The sequence below is a fragment of the Chamaea fasciata genome, unplaced genomic scaffold (genome assembly GCF_029207755.1).
Source record: "Chamaea fasciata isolate MVZ Bird 193981 ecotype frontalis unplaced genomic scaffold, bChaFas1.0.hap1 SCAF_1, whole genome shotgun sequence".
NCBI lineage: Eukaryota > Metazoa > Chordata > Aves > Passeriformes > Sylviidae > Chamaea > Chamaea fasciata.
The window spans coordinates 67838829-67866814 of NW_027094086.1; the positions used below are offsets into that span (position 1 = coordinate 67838829).

The window sequence follows — 27986 nt, forward strand, 5'->3', positions numbered from 1 at the left end:
GGCATGAAGAGAATGAGAGTAGCCCTGCTGAGAAGGATTTTGGGTTGCTGCTCCTCCAGGAGAAAACTCTGGAACCTCCCCCACCAAGAAGCCCAGAGTGAATTAGGACTGACAGGATACCTCTGGATCCACGTGTGGTGACTATCTTCTTGATCTGTCTATCTTTCTTCCCCCACCTCTTTTGTATTCTAAATATCTCTGTACCTCAAATTTGCTTTTCAATATAATCCATATTATTGATTTTAGCATATGGTCTCATTTGCACCTTAATTTGGGCAGAGGAATCTCTCAATAATCAGATCTTAACATTAGTGTGGACAGCAAGTCAAGGGAGGTGAGTCTGTCCCCCTATTTCTCTGTGGTGAGACCCCACATGCAGGGCTGCATCCAGTTCTGGGGTTCCCAGAAGGAAGGACATGGATCTGTTGGAGTGAGTCTGGAGGAGGCCACCAGTTTATTTAGAGGCATGGAGCTCCTCTCTGGTAAGGAAAGGCTGAGAGAACTGGGTTTTTTTCATCCTGGTAAAGAGAAAGAGATTTGAGGTAATCTAATTGGAAACTTTCAGTGCCTAAAGGAAACCTCCTAGAAGAATGGAGGGAGCCTATTTACAAGGACATGTAGTGGCAGGACAAAAGGGGAATGGCTTCAAACTGAGAGTAGGTTTAAATCAGATATTAGGAAAAAAATATTTGCTGTGAGGGTGATGAGGCACTGGAACAGATTGTCCAGAGAAGTTGTGGATGCCCCATTCCTGGAAGAATTCAAGGTCAGGTTGGGTAGTGCTCTGAGCCACCTGGCCTAGTAAAAGGTGTCACTTGTTCATGACAGGGGGGTTGGAACTAGATGGTAAGGTCTGTTCTAACCCAGGCTATGCTATGATTCTATGAATAATACCAAAAAAAATATTTGGTTAGAGTAGTTAAACTAGTACTTGAAATTCTCTATTTGAACTACTTGCTTATATCCTGGTGAGTGACATGCAATGTGATATGAAAGGCTGTTCATGAAGGCAGTGTCTGTGCCCAGAAGGGGAGCTGGAAGCTTGTTTCACCTCACAAAAACCAAAGGAAATCACAAAGGGCCTCACGGGGAATGGTGGTTTGAATAGGCTGCAGAGCGTGCAATAGCAGATATAATTTGACAGCATCTTCTGCACTGTTGGAAAATCATGACCATGACCTGTCCTTGACTCATAAGTAGAATATTGCAGTCTCCAGGGACGGTTGTACATGTGAACAGTGCACATCCTCCATTTTTTACCCTCCTTGGTAAGATTGGTTAATTTAGATAACATCAAATGACATATATAATCTTATGATGAGGAATTTTGGTGGCTTTTTTTTTTTTTTTTTTTCTGCCTGTCACTTTCAATTGTTCCTTTGTCTTGGCTGTATGCCACTTCTTCCCAAGCAACTTTGGATGTTAAATAGCAGTTACATTTAGCCTGTGACTTTAAAGGTCGGGTTGAATAAAAACATGTGGCAGTTGCATAAGGCAAAATACTTCTGCTGAGCTAATTAATGATCACAGATCAAATCATGTATTGTGTTAAGTGGGTGTAACTTGGATTTGGCCCACGTATGTGAGCAATGGATTTGCTTCTCTATATCCATCACTGAATTTGAACATCACTGAAATCAAACTGTGTATTTTACTATTTTTCACTTTTTTTTTTTTTAAATTCTTAACTTGCCTTTTCTTTTTTAAAGGTATATTCTTGCATCTTCTCTATTGCTTTGTATTTATTTTGTGTTCTATGTTTCACTATTCTGTCTGTCTGATAAGGGCTAGTATAACTTTGAACAAAGTCTGTAAGCCTTGCTCTCTGTCTCTTCCCTTTCGGACGTATCTCAACCTGCAGGAGTTAAAAGGGTATTTGAAGCCATCATTCAGGAATGGACAGATGCACTGAGGAAGAAAGACTGCCTGCAAGGGTGAAACTTCTCTTGCATACTGAAATTCCTAAAAAGGCTCTGGATATTCATGTCTGAATTCACTGTTCACACATTTTCTTTGGGCATTCATAATGAATGACTGATTTTAGTGGTCCCACTGCATTTGCAGAGGCACTTGCCCATGTATTTCTTATAATTGCATTTGATAGCCTCAATATAATACTTTTTAATGGAATTGAGTAAATAATGTTTTCAGGTTTTTCCTTGTTTGAGAATTTGATTGGCAAGATTTAGGGAAGTGCTGTTCCTTAGTTTGGCAGAATGTGGTAGTCTACACAGTTTCTGACATACATTGACTCTTGAACAGTTGACAACCCCAAAAGGGTGCTAGAAGTCTGCCTCCCTGGTCACCAAGACTGGAAGGCTTCAGGACTCACCCCCAATTCCATCATAGCTTTCTAGTAAACTAAATTATCCTCAAGCTGAGTCTATTTTTTTCTGTGAAAGTAATTTGTGAGTGATATCACTGCTTTTTTATCTGGACCCATGGGCATTTCACTGCTCACAACCCACCACAGGTGATAAATGCATTTTTCAATTCCTTCACTAAATTTATCCTAATGTCTTATTATTATATGTTATCGATATCCCATATCAATTTATAACTTGGTTTTTTGTCATGGAACTGGACCATACAGGGGTTCTGTAAATGGCTAGGCTTGTATCAATATAATTTTTGTTCATCATCAGTTCTTTTTGGGCTATTTAATATCACAGAACACAGGCTTTCTGCAGATACCCATTACACAGGCATGTGCCAAGGGGAATGTTAACTCAATCCCCTCCCCCAAATGCAATAGTGTCACATTACAGACAAGTATCTTCATGTCAGGTTTTTTTTTACTTCTCAGCAGAGTCAGATTTACTCAGACAACTTGAAATCTGGATTGCCTGACAAAGTGTGATTTGGAACAGGCTGAGCTACTTGGACAGAATTATAAATAGATTTAAGACTGTTTCTGTACTCGTAAATTATTATGTAAACATAAACTGAGTTTGTCTAAAGAATAGTTTAAAATTCTGGCTCTTATTTTTTGTTTTCTGAACAGTGACCATAAATCTTCCATCTTAGAAGTCCTTGGGGGCAGAAGAAGTCTTGTATTGCTATCCCTGGCATTCTGTACAGGGGAAGTCTGGTGTAAATAACTAGCATCTTACAGAGAAATCTGTTCAAGACGAGCACATATTAGCAATTCCAAATAGCTGCTTGTGCATCCAGCAGTCAGGACATTTTAGGTTCACGTGCACATCTTTCTCTTCATTCATTGGTTGAAATTTTTGCATCTAAGGCATTTTAAATCTGAGAGACTGAATATTTCTCTTTAGGAGTGGAAATGCACTCAGTGTTCAAAGAAGTTAAAGTCTGACCATAACTATTGCTATAATTGCTGCACTCAGACCTGTCATAAATTAAAGCATTCATTACAGGAAAAAAGTATCTTGAAATTCTACTAAAAGCGCAATTAGGTGATGAACCTATTATCAGTCATACTCTGGCCATGGTCTGATGAGGAGAATGGTATGTATAGAAAAATCTGCCTCATGCTACTGAACAAAGTTGACTAATTTGATGACCTAACAAAAGGGGACTGAATGAGGCTATCTCAGAAGTGGAACATGAACCATTTTGCCACTTAATGTTACATTAGGAATTAATTCTTGATGAATATTGCTTTTTATGGAAAGAAAATAATGTGTGATAGGTCAAGAGAGACAAGGATTTTAAGAGTTTCTTTATATTGGCAAAAGATAGCTGTGGGATGAATGAGTAGGTAAGAAAGGCTCCAGTGAAACTGAGGGGCCACAGATGAAAGTAGTAGTTTTCTCTCTTTAGATAGATATCATTAATTATTAGAAGAAAGATCCTGATCTGGAAAAGAGCATAAACAATGAAGTAGGAAATAAGTAGAATTTGCCTCCAAATTTGCAGTTTTAAAAAGTCTCTTTACTATATAACTCTGTAGCTCTCATGTCTACATAAACAATTTACCTTGAGGATTCTAAATATTGTGATATTCTACTTCTGTTCATGACACTTAGAATCTTAGGTAGATAGACTTCCTCAGTGTCTTTCATCCAGATCTAACCTGAAAACTAGAATACAAATTCTCTCTGAGCATATCTACCATGTACTGGCAGAATCAGGCTTTCTACAAAATGAACAAAGTATTACTGTTTCTCTTTAAGAGAGAGGGAATAAGAGCTGCTGATTTTTTTTTAATTTAATTTTTTTAAAAAGCATCAGCTGAGAAAACAAGCAGCTACTCTTATTTGATTTCCCTCACCTGACTGAAGAGAGTGAAATGTAAATCTCTTCTTCCACAGCATGTCCTGCTACTGTATTGTGACATGAGGGTCTGTGTTATTCTCACCCTTCATCTTCTACTGTTCAAATATATCTGAGAGTATCACTGAAAAGAAATGCAGAGCATGTGGAGAGAAACATGTTTTAAAGAATTAGGTTGTACCTCCAAAAGGTGATACTGAGCTTACTTACTTACTTTTCTTACTTACTTTTCTGTAAAGTATAAAACAATTAGAAATAAAGGATTTATCTTGGTTTTTATCCTTGTTGACTGGCTTCTTTAATCTCTTGCTAAGAGCTCTGTGCTGGGAAAGGGTAAATTTATGTTTACTCCCTCACTTCCTATCCTCTTAAAAAGAAAAATAAAGAACAACTCTCTCTGGAAGAAAGTTTATGGTAATCACTTGCTTAACCATTTTGTCTCCACTGGAATAATATTAAGACTTTTATCTAATGCAGATTATGCAGCAGTTACTATTTATTGTGTTAGAGGTGCACTTCATGTATGACTAACTCAGGACCTTGTGTTTCTTCAAGGAGATGAGGAATAATTCTTGAGGATGCAACAATCCATTGGAAAAGCAGCAAAACAGCGGTTTCTTGATTGTTCAGCTTTGAGTAATAGGTTTCACCAAGCTCACCCATTCATTTCAATGCATATCAATATTGACTTCTAGGATTACTGAGGGATAAATTTAGTGGAGCTGGTTCAGGCGAACATTACTGTTAGAAACTTTTTTGCCTAATTTGCTGTTTATCACAGGTTGATTTCAAAGAAAAATGTCAAGAAAACATTAATATTTTCAAGGGGAATTGCATTCTGATTTTTGGTCCTGAGATGATTTTTTCTAATAATGACAGATGATTAGACCTGTTACAGTTCTTTCATTTTTCTCTGTGTTTGGAAGCTGTTTTCTTCTCTCTAAAAAGTACCTCTTTATCATTCCTTACTCTCTCTCAAAGAAAAAGTAAGACTTAAAAGATATTAGAATATTTTTCCTCTTTAATTTAAATTTAAATGAAGGTCAGAGCTCAATCATCCCCAATGAATGGCAGAAATAATGAAAATCTTACCTTGTGGAGTGTTTCCTTTTAATAGTGCTGAATTAGAGCTGCTTCTGAACTGAGTAATTTTATCTGAATATACACAGGATTCCAAATCATTAAAGGTTCTCATAAAGCAAGCTCATAAATTTGGCTCAGCTCAATGAGACTTAGTGCATATGTGAATAAAAATGTTTCTGTAAATAGGAATTGATTTTTCTTTCTCACTGATGATTTTCTTTAGTTAATCTTATGAATGTGTTCTGCACTAGTTAAAGCAAGACAAATATGAGGATACTGGGTGTCATAGGAACCAATATTAAAGAGCATATTCTACTGATCTTTGACGCTCATCGTGATACCCATGATATCTTCTGCTTTTTCTCAGAGGGAAGATGTTGCTAAGTCACCTAAGTCACCAGTAGCTGCAGACCAGTCAGGTAGAAGAATATTAGAATTTTCATACCAGTCCCAACATGAAAATTTCTAATCTTTTTTTCTGCTCTCCTTTAATTTTGTCTGTACTAATTTTTGAGGCACTGTTGTTGTGAATTATCCTCCATAAGTAATTTCCCGACCCATTCTGATCCTGCATAATTGTAGGTCAGTTGAAAAATCCCTTTTGACAGCAGTGATATAGGATCAAAATTACTGTTTGACCCCATGATTTTAAAAATAAATAAAAATAAATGTCAGAACAAAATTACCTTAAGAAAATAAATTGTTTTTCAGTTAAACTTTGGAAACATGTTTTTTCCAATTAGGTTCTGAAACATTTACAATTTTGCTGCTGCAGGAAGGCAATATTAATGTAGTTCCTTCATATACATTTAAGAAAGGAGTACTAGCCTATTTAGGTTTTAACAAATTAAACAGACATCATTAATGATTAGAAGAAAGATCCTGATCTAGAAAAGAGCATAAACAATGAAGTAGGAAATACAAATAGATGGGATGGAGCTCAGTGGACAGGTGTCTGATATCCACCCTCTCTCTCTAAACCTTGTAATGCAGTTGCTAATTTTTGAGAGATATTCTTAGTATCTGCTTTTATTTACCTTTACAGATGGCCTGCAGTGAAGTTTTTTAAAAAAATATATTCCCTTCCCACCAAAAAAAGATTGCAAAGAAACAAAAAAAGAATATTTATTTCAGTAGTCATGTATTTTGTCATTGTGGCAGTGTAGGATCAAATATAATAAAGTGCAGGTGGCTATGCTTTCTTCTTTGTGATTGTGATTTTAATGTATTGAGCACTCAGCTCCCCTTTAAGAGATAAAATGTAAGGATCAGGTTGTGAGCACTCTTCCTACTCTAGTGAAAGCATGAAGAAGGTGTTGGATACAGACAACTTCGAATATCTGTTCATTTGATCTTCTGCCTTCTCAATTACCAGCTCAGCTGTACAACTGAGTGTTTCCTGAGGCCTCAAGATAGTGTAGTGCAGCAGAAAGATATGGCTGTGCTGTAGCTTTGTACAGCAGTGAGTGCTGTAGGGGTTGAGTTGTGCCTCTACAGTTAAACTTGGAGAATGAGATTTGCTCTCACACAAGATGAGTGCCTTCCAAAACAAATTCTTTTTAACACTCCTTGTATGAAAATGGTGCAAAAGTTTTGCAAGAAAATGTTTGTTTCTTTACCCATAGCAATAATTTTTTTGTATTGTGTGTGATTTTCTTTTATGATGGGAAAGCAATTATTTTATAGTACTTCTGCTCACATTGAGTATGAGCCATATGGTAATATTTACCTATTTTTTTTTTTTTTTCTGCTAGCTACTCATGTAATAAGAAACACTTTTTTCCTGCTTAAAACCCTGGGTATTATGCACTTGTGTTAAGCATTACATATTTCAAAAGACGCTTAGTTCTTCTTTCTAGCTGAAGAAATTATTTGCAGGAGAATGCAACAGAAATCAGATATCTTTCAGTTGTTTTTCAGACCTCTTGTGTTCAAATACTATATCTTGATGTTTTGTTTTGCTTTGCACTTTCAAGGTGATATTGATAAGACAAAAGAAGAAAGCCAAGTTTTATAACCAGCCTCTATAGACTTAACTACAGATGAAAACATTAGGTCTACAGGGTAATTTCTATAAGAGCACAAATAGAAATTACATGGAATTGTAATATGGTGTGGATAGATGTTTTTAGAGCTGCAAGTGCAATAAAGAAATATTTATATAAGGCTGGATGATGACATTAGAGTTTTGTGGAAGCAGTTGCAAGAAGGAAGAAAAAAGTTTATTAGCTGATATAGTTGAAGTGTATGTAGCCTTCTGGGGTGAGTGGAGAGCAGAGAACAGCTGATCCCAGGGCTCAGAACTGTCTGCTGCAGTGCTGACTCTGAACGTACTCTTGGTTGTATCTGGGACCCATAGAAATTCAGTGCCTTGGAAACCTTACTTTTAACTAATCTGGTAATAGACACCATGCCCTTCATCTCAGTCGTAGACTTTTAAGAACCTTGTGTCAGAATTGTTATCTGCAGAATCCTTCTGACTTTGAAATAATATAATAATGAGAAAATGCAAGGTGTAATACTCAGTGAAAAGGTTCCGGAGATAATTTCACAAGAAATGAAATATTGTCCAAAGAATTGTATTAATTCATTAATTAGCTGTATTATACATCAAAGAGAAAGATTTACATAGGGTGCTGCCAGACATGATATTTTAGTTGAGTTACTGATACTGTGTTGCCATTTTAGCTTCTATTATTTAATTGATATTGTAGAGCTGAACACAGCCCAGATCTGCAATGCTGATTTATCAAAGAGATCTTTGTTCATGGAAACTCTCAGCATCATGTAAAACAGTCTTTCAGTTCAACAATCAATATTTATAAATCCTTTCAAGTCAGTACCATTATGATTATAGAAAATAGTAGCTGAAATGAGATTTAGATATAGCACTTTTTTTTTTTTTTTTTTTTTTTTTTTTTTTTTTTTTTTTTTTTTTTTTTTTTTTTTTTTTTCCCCCCAAGGGCAGGGTATGTTTGGTTTTCGTGGGGGTTTTTTTTGTGTGGTTTTTTTTTTTGGGGGGGGAAGTGTTTTTTGTTTCTTCGGGGTTTTTGTGTTTGTTTTTGTTTTGGTTTGTTTTTGTTTTTGTTTTTTGTTGTTGCTAAGCATTGGGATTTTCTAAGGAGGGTTTTTAAAACCTGTTGGTTATTGCAGATCCTACAGAATGGTGCTAATTTTCTGTGTTAATATTTAAATGAGAGAGCAAATAAGGGCCCTGGCTTCTTAGTAATAGTTAAAAGGATGGAAGTTACCACTCAAAGCACAGAGGAGTTCCACTGTTAGGCTTCTGCTCATTACACAAGAAATTTTCTTTATGACACGCTGAAAATGCAAGGGCTGTGCCCCTAACTCAACTGCATTGCAAATGTGGCAAAAGCAATCACTAAAGGCATGAAATTGCTAAAAAAAAGTAAAGGGAGGAATTCCTTTGAACTAAATTTTTAAGAGAAAAGCTTGATTTTGAAGCTGAACAGGTACTGTCCCCCCCCCCCTTTTTTTTTTTTTTTTTTTTTTTTTTTTTTTTTTTTTTTTTTTTCTGCTCAGGAAAACAGAATTTGGTTTAAGTCTTCTGTAAATAGAATTATAGTGACTCAATAACTCAAGGCCTTCTAACTTTGTTTTTTTGTATTGAGGTAAGTTCTGTCCTAGTTCACTATAGGGCCTTGAGGTCATGTGATTAAATATATATTTTTCATTCTCATTGTGAATTCGTAGTTTTCCTTACTAGGGGAAAATCTTGTGGTTTTGAGACAGGGAAGCTTTGCTCACATCAGCTGTTTGGATGCATAGACAATAAAGGAAACCATCCAGAATTCTTTCTTTTATTCCATTGTGTCACTTGTCAAATATGTCCTTCCTGAACTACTGGGGCTCTGTTCCCTGCAAGTCAAACAACCGACACAGATCATTTGGTCAGCTTTGTGTTTGCAGAAGTAAAACTTAAGAGGACTGAAATGGGAATGTGGTGTTTCTGCACTGGGAAAGAAAGTCTGACCACATGTGTATGTTACCAAAAATCAGAATAATTGCTGGAGCAGCATCTATGATGTGTTATTCCACCAGTGTGCTGCTGTCTTTCAGACACAGACATCAGGACAGGTAAGTCAGGCAGTGCTTACAGTTTTGAGGAAAAACTGGTATTTTGCTCTGGAGTTGTAGTTTTATTGGGTGAATATGATCAGCCTAAAATACAAAGAAATATTTAATTGATCTAAGCAAAAAATACCCAGTGTCAAAAAGCAGAGAAGAAATACTTGATCCCAATAATTTCACTGTCAAGCACTGTCATTAGGACGAATCCACAGCATAAATATTTATGTGGGTGGATAGGGTGAGAGTACATGTAAGCAAATGTTGAACATACTTGACCTTAACAGGCTCACGATCTGAGGACTTTTAGAGATACAGAGCCAAACTTAATGTTCTGTCAACAACTAAACTAAAACATGACGCTATTGTTAGATCAGGCATACAGATTCATGTCTAGATTTTTAAAGCTTGGGTTACTTTTAAATATCTTGCCTAGTCGTTATTTTTCTCATCTGCCTCCAAAATTCTGTTCAATTACAAAAAACCTTCCCATTTCCACAGCAGGTATATAAAAATCAATGAAGCATTTGAGTGGAACCACAGGGAAACTTGGTAGAAGGGATTGAATTCGGAACATAATGCAGTACATTTTAATATAAATGTCCTGTAACCCTTAGACAAATTTATATTCTGTTCACTTTGGGAACAGAATATACCATCCTGACAGATTCAAGGATATTTCAATCATGTAAGCCCAAGAGACCATAAATTAATTGAAACCTGTATTCATTTGCTCTCTAGGTTTATTTACTTACAGAAAAACTAATTGGCTTTATTCCTGGGTGCCTCCCACTCCTCCCTCCATATTTCAGTGATGGTAAAAGACTTATTAAAAATATATATTGCTAGTGATTTCCTGTATTCTATTACTCACATTGCTGCTTGTAATAGAAGCCATTAATTTTGTATTTCCTAAATATAATTTCTTTAAACTGTCAATGCTAATTGATGTTTCAGAATCTAAATACTAAAAACCTGAGGAATGTAATACTACGTTAAGCTCTTCACTATTAAAATAGATGAGGAAGTGTAAAGAAAAGTAATAAGAAGTTGAGACTAATAATATAGTCACCTAGTGGTATACTGTGTTTAGTAATTACGCCTTGTTTAAATCTTATTTATGTAATACGAAACTTATTCTATTCTGAAATCCCACCAATTCCAAGATCTGGTGTTGCTCTTATTTTGCTCTGGGTGTTCAGATAATACTGAACTTTATGCTCTGCTCTTCCTCTAAAATGGCCAAGATTCAATGAATACATGCAGCTTTTTTATTACTAGCTGCACTGCTAGAACATTAATGTTCAGTATTAAAATCTTGAAATCTATCTATTGAAGGCTTGTACATTATTTTCTTATCTGAAAGGAATATTAATTATTAATAAAGGAGTCTTGTGATGTAGAGTCTTCATTTGGTAATGAATCCTCTATGAACAGATGTTTAAGTCCATACAGAGGTGCAACATCAGATAGGTGCCAAGGTTAGATACACTGTGGTTTCTGATAAATCTGTTTTTGGAAGGCAGATTTATATGCCATGAATTCACTTTAATTAGTGTGCCATATTTTGGAGGGATCTGCCTGTAGGCTGCATAACAAGAACAAGCAGATAAACAACAAAAGTTCAAGTTTAGCATTTCACAGCTTTGTTACTTATTCTCCTCATACCCCCTTGAAAATTCTTTCAAAGTCAGCAAGTAACTGTTATCAATTAAACATTTAGTTTGCTTTTTGTTGGAAGACATTTGACCCATTACAGCCTGCGTCCTGCCCTTCATCCTTGAGTCTACTCATGAAATTAAGGAAAAAATATGCCTTTTGAGCATCCTTTTTTCCAAGCACTTAAATTACGTGAAGATTTACAGTCTTGAAAATCCCTTAATGATAAATTGAATGCTATTAAAATATTGCAGCTACTACTCAAATCAACCAGTTTATTAGCATTCCAATTGCTGGGAGTTGTTTTCTTTTTTTAACAGCCTGTGTACTTCAGTGTTTTCTTCTCTTCATGGAGTAAGAACATTTACCTTGTGGATCTTCTGACATGAAACAAACTGAGTGCTAATGCAATGAAGGACTATAACAAAACTGAATGAACATACCTCGATTTTTTGTTTTGGTTTTTTTTTTTTTTTTTTTTTTTTTTTTTTTTTTTTTTTTTTTTTTTTTCTGCTCAAAGATGAGCATTTGTTTTCCTCTTAGCTGTGGCTTCCCATGATTCACATGTAGCCAATATGAAAGCTCATGGTAGATTCCCTTTTGCTGGAATACCATAGATAAGATGCTGCTTTTACAGCTTTGTAAAATTAAATTTCATGAAAATCAATAAAGTAACAGTGCTGTAAAATTGACTTAAGCTATGAGGCTCAACATGTTCTCTGAAAAATCCTTTTCTAAAAAAGATAAAACAGAAGCATTAACATTTGGGTTATTGATTAACATTAGCAAAGTTAGATTTATTTGCCAATGCTGTGACTTTCAAGAAAGTCTAAAATGTCAGAAAAATTATATCATCTGTTTTGGAAAGGTGATTTTTCTCTATGACGCTGGGATAATGAAGCATTGCAAAATTATTTTTTTTGCTATTTGCAGCCCTTCAGAGAAAAAAAAAAGAAAAAAGAAAAAAACAGAACTGTTGAAAAAACATTGATAAGGAGATAAATGCAGACTTAATTTTGAATGATTTTTTATGGATTTGGAGTAAGAAATGGACTTATTTATGGGTTAATTGAGAACTTAAGAGTTTTAATCCTAGAATGCTGTTATGAGAGAATTCAATCCTTTAATGGAGCCAGGGGACAGAGGAAGGGCAGAACACAGGATGATCAACCCCCAAAAAACCCAATGAACCCAATGAGGTTCTGCTTTCTATTTCACTTTCCTAACATAAAAATTCTAGGATAGGGATTGTATTTCAGAGATGGATTTCCAATAGCATCAGCTTTTTCTGTCCCTGCCTGAGTTACCCTGTGTTCTTTCACAAAATAATGTTTATTGAGACTTCTTGGTTATTAATACTAACAATCTGAAGGTTTGAGAAAGCAGATTCTATTTCAACGGACTTCTATTAAAAATAATTAAAAAAGCCACTTTATGAAGTAAGCATTTCTGGAAATCCTTGAAATTCGTGCAGTTGACCATATGTATTATGTTTCTGATTCAGAGTTGCATGGTGGTTTGGAATGAAAGTAGACACAATGATCTTTTGTGGGTGCTTTCCAACTTGAGATATTCCATGATTCCATGATTCTATGGTCATTTTGGGATGGTGTTGCCTTTATCATGAGTAGACAAATGACTTCTGATGAGGGAAGTGAGAAACTGCAGACTGATAACCAGTTACTATTATGAGAGACTGAAATGATAAGTTTAATAACTCAAATAATTTGCAAAAGCACAGGTAAGTTTAGAATAAACACTAACTTAATTTCAAATGGGTGCCTGAGCATGCTGCAGAAATGGGACCTGGAAAAGTAAAGAAGGAGTAAGAATAACAACCATTGAGAAACCCAGAGACAGCTGTGAAGCGGTCCGGCCTGGACTTTGTAATAGCCAAGGAGAAAAGAAATATGAAGATTTGGGATAGGTGAGAGGGATGCGGTTCAGTGCAAAATTTAAGAAATCCTTAGAAGAAGGGGGCCAGGGAGAAAGAAGGAGGGCGGAGATGGGGGAGGGGGGGGAGGTGGCATTAAAAGGCCTGATAATATATAAACCATTGATAGGTTCTACATATTTGACCTGTGCTGGTCACTGCAGTTCTGTTTTGTTAAATCCTTTCTGATCTCTGCACGGTACCCACTCTATCAGGGAGTAGTGTAGGGACTGAATGCAGGTGCTGGGGGGATGGACACAAATGGATTTGGTGCCAGCAGGTAGAGTCAAACTGGGATGAGTGTGCACCTAGGCTTTTCCAGCTCAACTAAAGCAGGTGTGGGCCTCAGTGTCAGCCACCAGTGTGGGACTATGGAGTGGAAATTTGGAGGGCTGGAGTGTTTGTGGTTTTCTTCTCTCTTGGTGTGCATGGGGGTTTCTGTGTGTGTAATTTGGTATCAAATCAAAGATTGGACTAGCTGGTGAGCAGGAGGACCTAACTTGGGGTAGGCATATCTTGCATGACCTGTGACTGTGAGGTGCTTGTGCTTATTTGCTAGCAAATATCAAGCTGGGATAGCTGGCAGGTGGATTCTGGAGGAGGTCAGTGTGCAAGCATGGATGTTGAATGGGAAGCAACTGTTCCTGCTGATGTTCGGGGGATCTGAAATGTGCCCATGGGTCTAGGGAGTGTGGCAGCGTGCTCTTTCCCAAGATGAACTTCACCCATAACCAGCTGGAAAGGTGGAAGTGGATTTGGCCATCTGTGCTGTGTTTATGTGAGTCCTGGCAGTATTATATGTAGGTCCTGTTAAAAGAGAGTGCCCAGCCTGCAATAGTCAGTAGCTGATTGCATTGCTTGCTGTCCTCTGTGTGTGCCTGGTCTCACTGAACATCACTGTTGCCTGAACTTGCAAATGAGAAAGTATCAGCTGCATCCATTGGCATGGAATGGAAAAACTGGTCCCTGTGGATACAGGCACATTGGGCTGGGCTGCAGTGGCTGGAAAGCAGCAATCACAGAGACAGTGGCATTAAACATCCCACAAAGTACACCTGAGTAATCCTCTACTCCCAGTTAAAAACTTTAAAAAAAAAAAATCAACTTGCAACTGTAACTGGTAATTTAACTTTTTCAGTATTTTAAGACTGCTGAGAAAAAATGTATTAAGGCTTTGTTACAGATAAGCTTACTAAGAACTTGTATCAGATTTATTTCTACTTTTTCTGTAAGGAGTTGCATAAAAACAATTAAATACAAGCAAATTAATCAAGACAATCCATTGTTTAAAATTCAAGGGGGTTTGTGCTGTGGTTGAGAACTATTTATGCTACAATAAGACCCAACATGGCTAGTGGCGCAGTCTCAGATACATGAGCAGTACCCATTGAAGGGAAATAGGAGTAAGTTTCAAAATTAAATATGAAGGAAGTGTGAAACATTGATGAAAACAGACTACTGAATTGTCCAGTTATAGCATCAAAGTTGTCAGGTTGAAAGGATCTCATTTTCTGACTGTTTTAAGGCAAAGCAGAGGGGGAGAGGGAAGTAATTTTTTTGGTTATGGAATTCAACAAAATTTAAATTAATAATTTGGTTTTTTGGGTTTTGTCAAATAAAATAAGTCTCAAAAAATTCCAACAAGTGCTTAAAGAGAGGTAAAAGTATTCAGATTTTACAATATTTTCACAGCACTAGTTTCATGGTCTTTAGTGTAGGTAGAGTACTTTCCTTTTTCAACCTACTAGTAATGAAAAATTAATTTATTCTTTCCACATTAGTAATTTCTAATATTCTTCAGTTCTCCTGCAGCATTCTATATTCCTTGTCAACAACTAATAATTTTTTTTCATGATGCAGCTCAGGAGCTGGATGTCTAGATTAAGAAAAGTATAGCAGCACTTATGGGCAGTGGCATCTGCAGTGTGCGTGCCCTTGCATAGATGATACCACAGAACAACAAGGCATTAGTGACAGAAAAAATTGAAGCTTGTATCAGAATGAACTTAGTGGATACTAGACTAGAGTTTGAAACTACTATTTGAAAAAAAAGAGTAGGTCAAGAGAGATGAATTGTTTTTTGAAGTGATGGGGCCACTCCTTTTCAAAACTGACCAGCACTTATATATTCCTATATAAAGGTGTTTGGATGCCAGAGAGAGGAGTGTATGTTAATACTTAATTTACATGTGTTCTTTACTGTGAAAGGGGAAGAAGAAGAAGAAGGCAATCACTGTGTGAAGTTGAAGGGAGTCATCCATTCATTCATTTATTCATTCATTCATTCATATGAATTTTCTGAAGTGTTTCATTGTGACATTTTAGAATTTGTATGTATTATAAAAATCATAATTCTGTGGGGTGTTTTGTGACCTATTTAATTCTAAAATTTTAGATTCCAGGGCAGCAAACTGATTACAGACATGAATATACTATATCCATTGATTTGTTTCCACACTGACTAGGAGAACCACCATTTCTTTCTCTTTAGACTTTTCACTTACTGTATCAGTTAGTTGTCTTAGTTATGGGTGCTTCATCTTTATTCCTGAAAACTTTAACCTGCTCATCCTTGTGTGAAAGAGTCTCAAAATATTTCAGGCTGAAAATATACATAATTGTTGATAGCAGTTTCTTATCTGCCACCCACTATCTGAATACTAAAGCAGTATTTTGTTAGAACCTCCAAAAGCTGCTGCAGAAGCTGTCAAAAAAGAGTAATTATCTTGAATGTAAGAACTAGCAATTTTTTCCCATCTGCCTGTTGCCAGACAGCAGCGTGGGCTGGAGAAGCAAACTCCTAGTGAACTGCTCTTGGGTTGGTACTCAAGTACCACTTGACAAGTTCTTAGGCTTTGTTTGTGAGGCAATATGTAAAATTCTGGTTTAAAAAATGAAGGTTTGAAAACTCAGTATAATACTGGAAAAAAGCTGACTGATCTCAAGAGGGGATATTGTTCTTCTAGAAGCACCTGTCTCAATCTCTTTGGACTTAATTTCTATTTTGTGAAAAACTTTTCCTCCCCTGTTTTGTTCGTCTGATTTTGTTTTCTCACATGCAGCACAAATGAGGCTGTGTTCACTGACCCAGAGGTTTCTTATGCAGTGACTGGCTTTCAAAGAACCGACCCTCTCTTCTTCTTCATAGTTTTGTTGTATTTTTTTCTATATGTCTAAAGTTAAATTTTACCACTTCATAAAAACCCTATATACAATAGGTTCCTCTTAGAGTGCTTTTAATTGTTATGTATATCTTCCCCTGATTTCTGTTTCTTAATGATTTCATGCTTCTCTGCGTTCTGTGAATTTTATAGGCAAGAGCTATATATAATTGTTTTATTATTGTATAGTGAGCTTCATGAATGGTGAAAAAAATGAATAAATGCAGACTATTTATTGGTTTTATTTTACCTTATGTTTTCTAAACATACAATTAGTTTTTCAGCAGTTATAGTGCTTTGATATTGTTTAGCAGTTTTAAAAAATCAAATTACTTTGTGGCACTAAGTCAAATACTAGGTCTATGTGCATGTTTCAGTGAGAAAGCTGCATTTGTTTACCTGGGCATGAGCTTGGGCTATGATGTGTCAATATAGTCTCACTTAATGAAGACTTACAACACAGAATAGTATCCTATTTGGTCAATTTTCAAGTTGACTAATATTATTTATCCTTCCAATGAACTAAATCCAATTCTTTGATGGAACCGAATTTGGCTTGTTAAGTTACATCAACTGTTCTGCTTCTGAAATATCCCAGCATTATCAGATTTATCCAAAACATACTTTGGCAAGGTGTCCTCATATAGCCCTCTTTTTAGGATACTTGAAAGCTGACTGCGTAATCCATTTCTTCTCATTAATGAAAATTACCAGTGCCTTATGCTTATTTTACTATTCAGATGGTGACAATGACTTGAAAAATTTCATCCCAGAGCAACTTAAATTTTTGTAACCTGGTCCTCTGCCTCCAAGCATGAATATCTTTTCCTGATAAATATTTATCAAGTATTTTATTAAAGAACTTAAAGTAGACAGATTACATGGCCTCTCCAGGCAATCTGTTCTAGTACTTCACTCTCTTTACCCCAAAAGTTTTTCTTAATTTTTGCCTTGAGTCTTTTATGCTGTAATGTGAACCCATTCTTTCATATCCATCATAGGTAAGGAAAAGAAATTAATCTGTCCTTTGCAGAAGCCATTTATTTATTTAACCCATGTTTGTATTTTCCCTTCTCCCTTTCAGGTAAATTAGATTAATTCAACAACTTCAGATAGGTATGATTTTGTAGACCTCTGATAATTCATTTTCTTCTCCTCTTGACTTCTCTGATTAGTGCACATTCTCATTGAAGTTCAGCATGGAAATCTTGATCAGAGATTCTAGCTGAATATGAGACTCTTCTTGGTCTTATGACCCATTTCTCCATAATTTACATCAGCAAGAATAACTCTGTAGTGTACTTGTAGGATCTCACCTAGTAGAGCTAAGAGAAGAACTTAGCTGTCCCCTTCTTTCCTATGCCATTCCCATTTTGTTAATTTGAATAGGGAGTTTATCAGAACTAGCCTTTCAATTGATGCAACAAGCCTGATTAGATGTTACTGTTTTTTTCAAGGTCATCCTTTGATGCTGGTGATTCAGGAGACAACATGAGAAGGTTTTTTTCAATGACTCTTACCTTGATTCTTGTGGAGCAACTCCTAGCCTTGTCCTCTCCTAAACTGTACCTGCATACTTACGCTCTGTTCCTGTGTGCACTCTTAAGAATCTGACTTTTGCCATTTCTTGTATATTTTCTTCCTACATTTGAAGTAAATGCAGAACTTCTAATTAGCTATATTGATCTTTTGATGTGTTTCTGACCTTCCTTGAGAGAATTATTTGCTTGAAATATCTACTTGAAGACAGGAAATGTTTATGCAGTTGCCTCTCCTTTGATTTCTGAGGGTTTTTAACTCTTCTGCTTACTTATGGGTTTAATTGAAGTTCTTTCTTCCTGTGACATTTTGCTCAGCCACTTTATCCTTGTTGTTCAGAATTATAGCTAAAAGCCATCTCTGACTTCTACAGGAAGAAACATTCATACAATACTCCAGGAATATGGTGGACATCTTACCTGCCAAAGCTGGTCAACTGGGCTTCTTCTACAATTAATGAAGATTAATAGGCCTCTGAAGACTATGAAGATAATTAGGAAATAAGGAATGAAATATTCTCTGATAAAAGATCTTTTGTTATATGCTCTATAGATACAGTGTTTAGGTGACTGGATTAGTTTTTTAATTAATAACAATATAGGTTGCTATAGTTCAGTGAGCTGAATAATGCTCTCTACTTTTTAGGTGTAATCTTCTTTTGGCAGATGTTTGGATAATTGAAATTGTACATTACTTACTGAACCTCACATTCTAAATAATATTGCCATTGATTTTCATCAAGCCTTATCTTCCCAATGTTCCTGTTTTACCTTGAGCTCTGAATATTGTGGTACCCATGTTGCAGATCAAGGCACTGCCTGTCTTCATCTTTTCAGAAGATGATTGTTTCATTGATAAATGGATAGTCAAACTATTAGTTCAGATTTTTTTTTCTCTAAATAAGAAAATATAAATTAAATCAGCCAATAAAAAATCAAAAGTACTGCCAAGGTCCAGGCCAAAATAATGAGGAATGAATGTTTCAGGGAAGAATTTTTTAGGTTACATCCTAATGGACAAAATAGAGCCTTTCTTTGTTTTAGGAAAAAAATATGGAAGGCTGTTTTTATTTCTTACAAGAATTGTGGAGTTTCGGAGCAGTTTTGTCCCAGCCTCAAAGTAGAAAGGTAATTTGCTATAGTCATTCTTATTTTGGCTGCTGATAGTAAAATAAAAATATTATATATCCTAAACAAGTTGGGAATGGTAATTTCTACCATCGACTGCTTCACCGTCCAAGCTGTTTGTCAAATGTGCTGTCACAATAGGTTCTTTGGATAATAATTTGAAGAATCAATAGCCTTCTCTCTTTTTTTTATGAAACCTGGCAACTTTTCCATCGATTGCTTTTCTTCCAACACTGCACCTGCTGGCTTTGCAGTTTCTGATTAATTTTCTATCATCTCAGCTCATTTGTGTATTTCAATATAACACATAGGCTTTGGAGAATATACAGGCTCTTTCTTTCCTGCTTGGATACTGTAACCTATGTTGGCAAAATGGACCATGTTTTATATACATAATATTGTGAGGTTTAGATAAAACAGATAAAGGTGTAACTCTTCCCTGCATGCAACCATAGGATGGCATGGTGGAATAAACCAGGAAAGAAACAAGAAATGTTTCATGCAATTGCTAGAGAAACACTTTTTAGATAGTAGTCAAGCAACAAAAGTTATCATGGTGTCCAGTAGTATGTCTTCTGTCTAACATGTTGTGCCTTACCTATAATAATTAACAGTGAATACTGCAGTGTGGCAATCACTGCTGCAAATAACAATAAAAAGAATGTTTACTATGACCGCCACTGTAACGATCTAATTGCATTTACCTTTTGTGTCTCTTTACAAAAGAAAGATTTGAAGTAATGACAAGTTTAAATCTTGTTGGGTATTACCAATTAGAGTGCAATTTTGTGTTATTAAGTGCATGGCCATTCATTACTAGAAAAGGTTAAAAAATGAAGGTCAGATGTTGTGAACATTTACAGATATGACCTTTTGCAGATGGCTATAAAAATTTAAGAAGTGTCCTGGATGGCTTTAAAGTTACAGTTTATCTATGGCTAAATGGACTCTAACAATTAGCTTTTAAACTGCAACAATGATTTAAAATGTTAGCATTGTCTTAATTATTGCTCAAAAATCCAACACAGTTCTGGACACCATTTTCAAAAAGGTGGTTGAGACCCCATCCCCAAACATGTTCAAGGCTGGATGGGACTTTGAGCTACCTGGTCTTGTAGAAAATGCCCCTGCCCATGGAGTGTTGGAACTAAGTGATCTTTAAAGTCTTTTCCAGTCCTTTCCCTAACCATTCTATAATTCTAAGATTGATTTTTCTCTAGCATTGTCTCTTGTCACTGTCAGTTCCTGTTATGAACCATCTTAGACCAAGACTGTTTTAGTGCCAGGGGCATGCTGAATCTGTATCCATGATCACTCCTCTTTTCTTCAGCACCAAACTGCAAGTCTTATTGTCAAACTGCGTACGAATGATTCTGCGTACAAATCCTCATACTTGAGTTTTTATAGTACTTCTATTGCTTTTTGCCTTTTTTCTGCTGTCCTTGTATGGAGGTTATGGCATGAACCAAGCTCTAAATGTCCTTCTAAAGTGTGGACTCTGAGCTGGTAGTGGTGTCATGTAGCTGGGGGTGGGGCGAGGGCTGATCTTACACAGGTATAGAAATTTCATTAGCTCTGAATGCTGTTCAAATACCAGCTCTCTGCATGTTAACAGACTCACCTTTTGTCTTGTGTATACCAAAGCTACTGAGTATTACCAAAGTAACTATTAATTGGCCTTTCCAAGTTAAATATTATATTTGTTTCCTATGCAGCATCTGAGGAAAAGGGCATCCAACATTGCTGGTAGGGTGACAGATCTAATTGTCTCCCCAGGAAAATAGACAGCATAGCACACTTTTATTTTTTGTCCTGATAGACTTTAGGAAACATAACATATTTTTGTAATCTACAAATTAATGGAGTTAAAACATGATTAATTAATAAGAAGGTATAAATAACAAATTAAATTAAGCAGAGGTTTCTGTGTATCAGTTAATTTGTTGAGATTAAATCTGAAGTTAAGGAGGAAATGAATGTAATTTTTGTTTACTTACATGTTGTTCTGACCGAATGCACTGTAAATCTGAATGTCTCACTACACTGAAATGTTACGTATTTTCATGAAATGTGCACGTGGGCAGAGAAATCAGAAATATATCTGTATTCTATTTTCAAAGTAGCCCAATGTAGGCCACGTTAAACAGAAAGCTCTCCCTAAATCTATCGTCATTTCTAATTTTCTCTAATCAGAGGAAAAACATTAATTTCACTTGTCTAAGGATGGAGAAAAATGTACATTCAGTTGATTTAACTTACTGATGTTATTTTCCTCTAATAGGAGAGGGGTTTACTCTTTTAAGAGCTGGCAAGTGAATATTGATAGGTGCAGCTTTAAAAACTTGCAGAAAAGAAAGTCTCTGGTTAAAATGGATCAATAAAAATCTTTGCTTATATTTTCAAGGAGATGTATCTGTTTAAAAGATAGTAAAGTTTGGTGTAGCTTATGCAGACCATGTAGAAAACTGTAATGGCATTTAGAGAATAATGCAACCATCAGGCACCATTTACATGGGTTCACCAAGGAAAGGTAATGTGTAAGTACACTGGTATCCTCCTATGGTAACGGTGACCTCATTGCTCTCTACAGCTTACTGAGGAAGGGGTGTGGAGAGGTGTTGAGCTCCTTTTCCAAGTACCTGGAGATAGGATGCATGGGAATGCCATAAATCTGAGAAAGATCAAATGGAGATTTCCAAAGGTACTTTGGACCCCAAGATTTTGCTTTTTTTATATGCATGAACAGAAAACTTAAATGACTTTTTTTTTTTGGTATATGTAATTTGTTTATTTTTACAAATGCAATATGAGATGGAAAGATCTCTGTAGGAGTATCTTGTGGTTTTTGATTAACTTTGAGGTATCCACCCATTTGGAGCTGTTTCTTACTTTCACTAATTATACCTCACTAATCTCAGTAGCTATGCAGAGGCAGAGGTTTCAACCTGCATTCAAGATAAATTACTATTTTGAAGACAATAATAATTCATATAAAGCATAATTTCTTTTGCCGTGTGGATAAGCACAGTAAGTTAAAGTCAAAGGCTATGTTGATGAAATCAAAAACTGAATTCCTGGGAGTTAGATGGCAGTATTAGCTTACAGTACACTTCTGATATGTTGTTCTCTTGTTCAGGTTTTCATAACACCCTCGTCACTTCTTTTTCTCTCTTAGTGTTGTGTTAAGCAACATTACTTAAGCAGTTTTCTTATTCCTTCCCCACAGGAGAAATGAGTGCAGTGGTGTGTCTTGTTTTGGTCTTTCTTTTTCTTCTTCCTACATTCCTATCTCTCTTTGATTTGCAGTCTTAATTTTCCTCTTTTTTTAAGACCTTCTGGAAGTTGTCTGAGTCATGTTGCTATTCTGCAGAGAATTTGAGCCATATTTGGAGATAGAAATGCAGCCCGGGATACCAGAGGGATTCTAAATCAGTGCAACTTACAGATTCCTCTGCCATCCCAATAGATCAGCTGCACTTAGTAAAATCTCTGCAGATTGCTTTAAACGAAGTATTTATACTTAGGTTTTTTTGTCAATATGTAAGTTGCATTCTCCAGCTCATCTTCTCTTACATGGTAGAATCCCAGTGCTGAGGGAGAGGAGAGGAGAGGAGAGGAGAGGAGAGGAGAGGAGAGGAGAGGAGAGGAGAGGGAGAGGGAGAGGGAGAGGGAGAGGGAGAGGGAGAGGGAGAGGGAGAGGGAGAGGGAGAGGGAGAGGGAGAGGGAGAGGGAGAGGGAGAGGGAGAGGGAGAGGGAGAGGGAGAGGGAGAGGGAGAGGGAGAGGGAGAGGGAGAGGGAGAGGGAGAGGAGAATAACTTCTATTTCCTCTTAATGGAAAGCTATTCCTGCTTATATCATCTCTTTTAGCACTTTTGCTATGACAGTAGCTATGATGATGACTGATTTATCTCTGTGTCTTTAAGTAAATTTATTTTGCAACAAATTTATTTGTCACTTCAAAATTGACCCTAAATGCAAATGTGTGGAAATGGTTTCTCTTAACCGTTTTAGATAGTTTGTGACATTTCAAAAATAATCACACTTTAAATATCAAATAACTTGTTTAAAAAGGATTCAATGAAGAAAAATTATTCCTAAATAATTCAACTTAGACTAAACATTTACAGATGTTCAAATATTCACTGTTGACTTTTCTTTGCAGGTGCATACATAAAGCTTGCTGAATAAACCACCACTCCATTTTGGCATAGGTAAAAGTATGGCTTTTTGTATTATGTTGTTCTGAGAAAGCTCCACATTAGGAGCACATTAAATTATACGTTCAGTGATATGATTCAGTTTATTGAAGTACTATCTTCTGGAAGAGACTTCCTCACTGAATGCCTAACATGGAGGCATTTAAAAGAAATGTACATGAGCGGATGTGGACCTATATATGTAAAAATACAGGACATGTTGTTTGGGTCCTTGCTTGTCCCTTATAGAGGGATCAACAATCCAGAAAGAACTTACCTCAAGGCTGAAGCTGATGCAAAATTAAGTTAAGGGAGAAGTTTTGGGAGGAGAAGGGTGGGTATACCTTCTGCCTAGCTGACTAGGCTATTAAGGAAATGGTGGGGTAAGTCTTACACAAATCTGGATGCTTGTCAGTGTTGGACAATACCAGCAGAACTTCAAACTGTATTCATTTTGAAAAAGCTCACATATTTCCTTCTACCAAACAGAATCTGTTCTCTCAGTTACAAAATACACTCTCATTCTGAGTAATATGACCATTTATGCATGCAGAAACATACAGGCACCTAATATCACCAACTACCAGAGATTATATTTGATAGCTGGTGATCAACATCATATTTCCTGTTTCCACTTGGAATTTTTTCCAAGACAGGTAAGCAAACCTTTATGGAGAACTGCTTTTTTTTTCAAAATTACCATAAGTCTTTTTTCTTCTGGCTGCATGTGTGCAATGCTCACACTCACTTTTTGGGAAAACAAAACAAAACAAAACAAACAAAACCCCCAAACAAACAAAAAACAAACTTGAAAACTTTACCTTCTCATGGTAAATTCCATTCTTAACATATATGCTGGCTGCAGCATCTGGGTTATCCTCATTAACACATGTCAATGTGAAAATGTTGGATTCAAATGCTGCTGTCAATGTGTCACTTCTAGGTTGACCTTGTAAATCTCAGAAGGGGCACATTGAATCTATAAAAAGGAAACTTTACTGTAGAGTTTGAGTTACAAGTTCATTTTCAATCTCAACATTCTTCTGACATGTGGTTGTTTACTTTTATTAGAGATAGCTTCTGCAAATAAAATAGCAGTTAATAGAAGATTTAGTACCTCGAGGTGTTGCAGAAGATGTGTGTTGCTCATTAAATTTAAACCAATTTTGGGCTTAATTTGGTTTGTTCTTTTGGAAATTTATTAGGTGATGTGGGACTGGGGACTTGATTGTAGTTTTTACATATATACTATCCCCAAGCTTTGAGCTAATTAACAGTCTGTGAAAGCAAAGAACTCTGTGGACTACTGGAACTGCACATCCCTTTCAACTACAGAAAGTTACATCCCAAATGTTATTGACATCCAGGCAGAAAAATTGGGGGCAGAGGGTGAATAAACAAACAGAAAACTCCAACCAAAACTGGACAACAACCAAATGAAACAAAACCATCTTTCACTTAGGGCTGACTTCCAGTATTAAGTTCCTTGGGATCTGAAATCATAATTAAATATCCATGCACATTTGATGTGTAGCTCCCAAGCTCTTGATGAGAGCTTGGTTTACTTAATTTTGTAATATAGCAGGGAAACTCCTGGGAATTTTTTCCTGTCTTCTTTCTTTGAATAACTGTGGATATCACTTAAAACATACATTTATTGTCTAGATAGAGACTTACAGTGGAGAGGAGTAAGCTTTCCATATCTAGCCAAACCTTTAAGAGATAGATAGATCTTCCAGGAGCCTTGCAATGAAGAAAAGCTTGTGGCAAATCACTTGTTTAGTGTTCAGACTAATTTTTTCCCCATATCATAATGTCTTTATTTTTATTGTGGAAGTTCTACACATAATAGGGGCTTTAGGTAGGGAAGCTCTGAGGCTCCTGTTCACTGCTGTTGGACATTTATCCAAAAAACCTGAGTTGTTGGTATGGCTCAAGAGTGCCTGAGTGCTGTTCATATATTGAATTATTATAATCAATAAAAATAATATAGTGAGAGTAACTTACTAATGAAATGGAGTTTATATGTTGGAATCAAAGTAATATGAATGAGGTGTTAAGGACTGTTCCTCCTATCTGTATCTTTGTCAGACTTTTAGAGAATTAATTTATTCATTAGCTAGAGGTGAAAAAGTGTTCTGCAATAATTTTACAAAAGTAAATTGACAAATTATATTAATGGAATAACTATAAGCTGAATAAAATTTTAGGATATGTAATTGATCAAGGACACTCTGAAGACATACATTGGCATAAAAAAACCCCTTCTTTTACTTCATTTTTGCCTTAATGCAGAATTTCAGGTTGCTCTGCTTTCTCATGTGTCTTTTATGTGGCAGGAGACTTGCTTGCACGCTTGTGTTTTTTTATTGTGCAGACACCAATTTAAGTTGAGTTTGCAGGCAAGTATCTTTGTGTCTGTTCCTGCCTGTTAAATTTCTGTAAAATCTATTACCTTGTTTCAAAGTCATGGTTCTAGAGTGAAATAAATGTCAAACAAAATCACCTTTGAGCATCTTTTCAGAAAAAAATCGGTATTCCTTAACTGGGTAGTTCCTAATTGATATTATAATTACGATGCACTCTTCAAACTAGCTAGGGGTTGATCTACTAACAGTTACAAGCCTGAAATATTCAAACATGTAGTCAAAAGATGGTCTCACAGCCTCAATTATGATTTCACTATTTTTAAGATTACAGTCTGTTCAAAATTTCTTTTTCTGACCATGAAAAAGGAAACATGGAATTCAGAAATAGCCTCTACCCACATGCAAGGAAACCTCTTAGTGAGGATGTAAAACAGCTTGCTGAAGTCAATAATTTTGTGTTTATGTTAAAATAAGACTAAATGAGCATTGCAGCACGCACTGAACTTAGGGGTATCTTTTTCATAGCCTTTTTTTAAATCAGAAGTTGACTCTGATGGGAAGAGAAAGGAAAAATGAAATATAGCGGGAGAAATGATTTTAAATTTTGAGACAGCTGAAATACTATTCCTATTTATTTAAAGTTTATTTGTTTGCTTGTTTTCACTTTTTTAAAAAACATCATTCAAAACAATGTTTAGCAGTTTTATGTTCTTTGAAATTTTTTGCTTATTTGTTTCATTTCAGAAGAATGAACAACCATTTTAGTATTTTAGACCTATATTCAGAGCCTGGACCAAGTATTTGACATTGGTGAAGAACAAGGATTACAGCCCATCTTGACTGGATAACAGAGTATAAAGCACTCTTGAGCTGAGAACTTTTGTCTATGAATTTTTCAAACTTTGGAGGCTTTAGCAGTAAATGTATCTTTCATTTAGAGTGTCTTCAAATGAAGGAAGAAAATATATTTGAGTTCTGGAGAGCCCTTTAATGTACGACTGTTCTGAGTAGGGTCAAGTTTTCCTTCTTGTACATATGGGTTTTGGTCAGCCGTTTGTGGTTTGGATCTTCTTTCTAAGAGGTAAGAATTTTTGGTTTATTCATGTATTTACCTGAATAAAATTAAATCCTCCAGGCATTCAGGTCTAATATCAGACATAGAAGTGCTTCTGTTTGAGACCTCCTTTGTGGTGGGATGTGGCTACACTGATGCATTTGCAAAATGCTCAGTTGAGAATGCAATGCACATATATATTTTTGAAATTTGACGTACTGCTATTCAGTCCACAGAAATGTTGATGGAGGTGTAAATGCTTATTTGGGTTACAAAATCTCAATTTGATCATCATGTCTTAAGCTGGTTTCTGTTCCTAGGAAACAGAGCAATAAGTAGCTCCATTTTAGCTAATCAACATAACAGATTTTAGCTAATCAGGAATATATTTATTCCTCAAAAGACAGTATGTATCCACACAATGATAGAGCTGTGAATACTTTCTTATCTGTTTAATCTCAACTCAAAAATTGTTCACATCCAGAATTCTCTTCACAGCAATGATGAGCAGTGTCCCTGATTAGTAGCACTAATGAAAACTGGCATAAACCAGCCTCTTATATGCTCACTAATTAAAGGCACATGGCCTTAAACTAGCTAGTCCTAATTTCAGGTTACTAATCTCATTACGTACTGTTTTCAGGGACACAAAAATACAAGTGAGGAGAAAGGGAGATTAAAAAACTACTTTAGAAGTACATTATGAATTTCAGACTTCTTGAGAAATGTTAGGATTACACAGTAATGATGCTTATTGAACCTAACAGGAGCTCTTCCATGACCTTTATTTGGCAGTTAATCAGGGTTTCTATTATTTTGACTGTATTGCCACTTTGGGACAAGATTAGAAAATGTATCAATCATCTGTTTTTCAGGGATATACAAGGAACTCGTCTGGCTCTGAAGGATATGCAAGGAAAGCCCCTCTTGATTCCTGTGATGAGAAGAAAAAAAATTGGAAGGTTGTGGCATTCCATTAAAACTGATATATTGCCTGTCATACAAAATTATGAGAAAAGATTTACTTAAAATACTGATTATTTTTCACCACCATAGCACTTTTGGACTAATCTATTTAGAAGAAAGCAAAGTTCATGTTAAGCAACTGTAATTCTGATGCTTCTGATAAGAAGGATAAAAGCCAGTGACATTTAGAAAACCCTTGATTTATGCTATTTTAATGTCATAAAATTATCTTAGTCACTTGCATGGGTAGAAAAAGAAACATGATTAAAGGAGCCCGTGAATCATAGAAATTTCAAGTGTTTAATCTGTTTGGCACCAAGTTACAATAACACTTTCTGTAACTAAGTGTTTGGAAATTGTTTTGCTGTGACAACTGTAACTGATCAGTATCTTAGTAAGGATAATTATAATATCAATGAGAATCTCTTTCTGTGATTAATGTATTTTTCTTTGTGCTGCTCAAGAAATGGATGTTCACTTGTCATCAGTTTTGAGCACAAGTAAAGGAATACAACTATAATGGCAATTTAAATGTATGATTCATAATATGACACTTACCTTGAAAAAA

At 35.9% G+C, this 27986-nt stretch overlaps 1 long non-coding RNA gene across 1 annotated transcript; it reads left to right on the plus strand.

Moving 5' to 3' along the window:
* LOC136302397 (uncharacterized) lies at window positions 1–27986 on the plus strand. The gene is made up of 5 exons (XR_010724052.1): window positions 1–137; window positions 21424–21534; window positions 22996–23044; window positions 26143–26479; window positions 27328–27986. It is a non-coding gene; the product is annotated as an uncharacterized lncRNA (long non-coding RNA).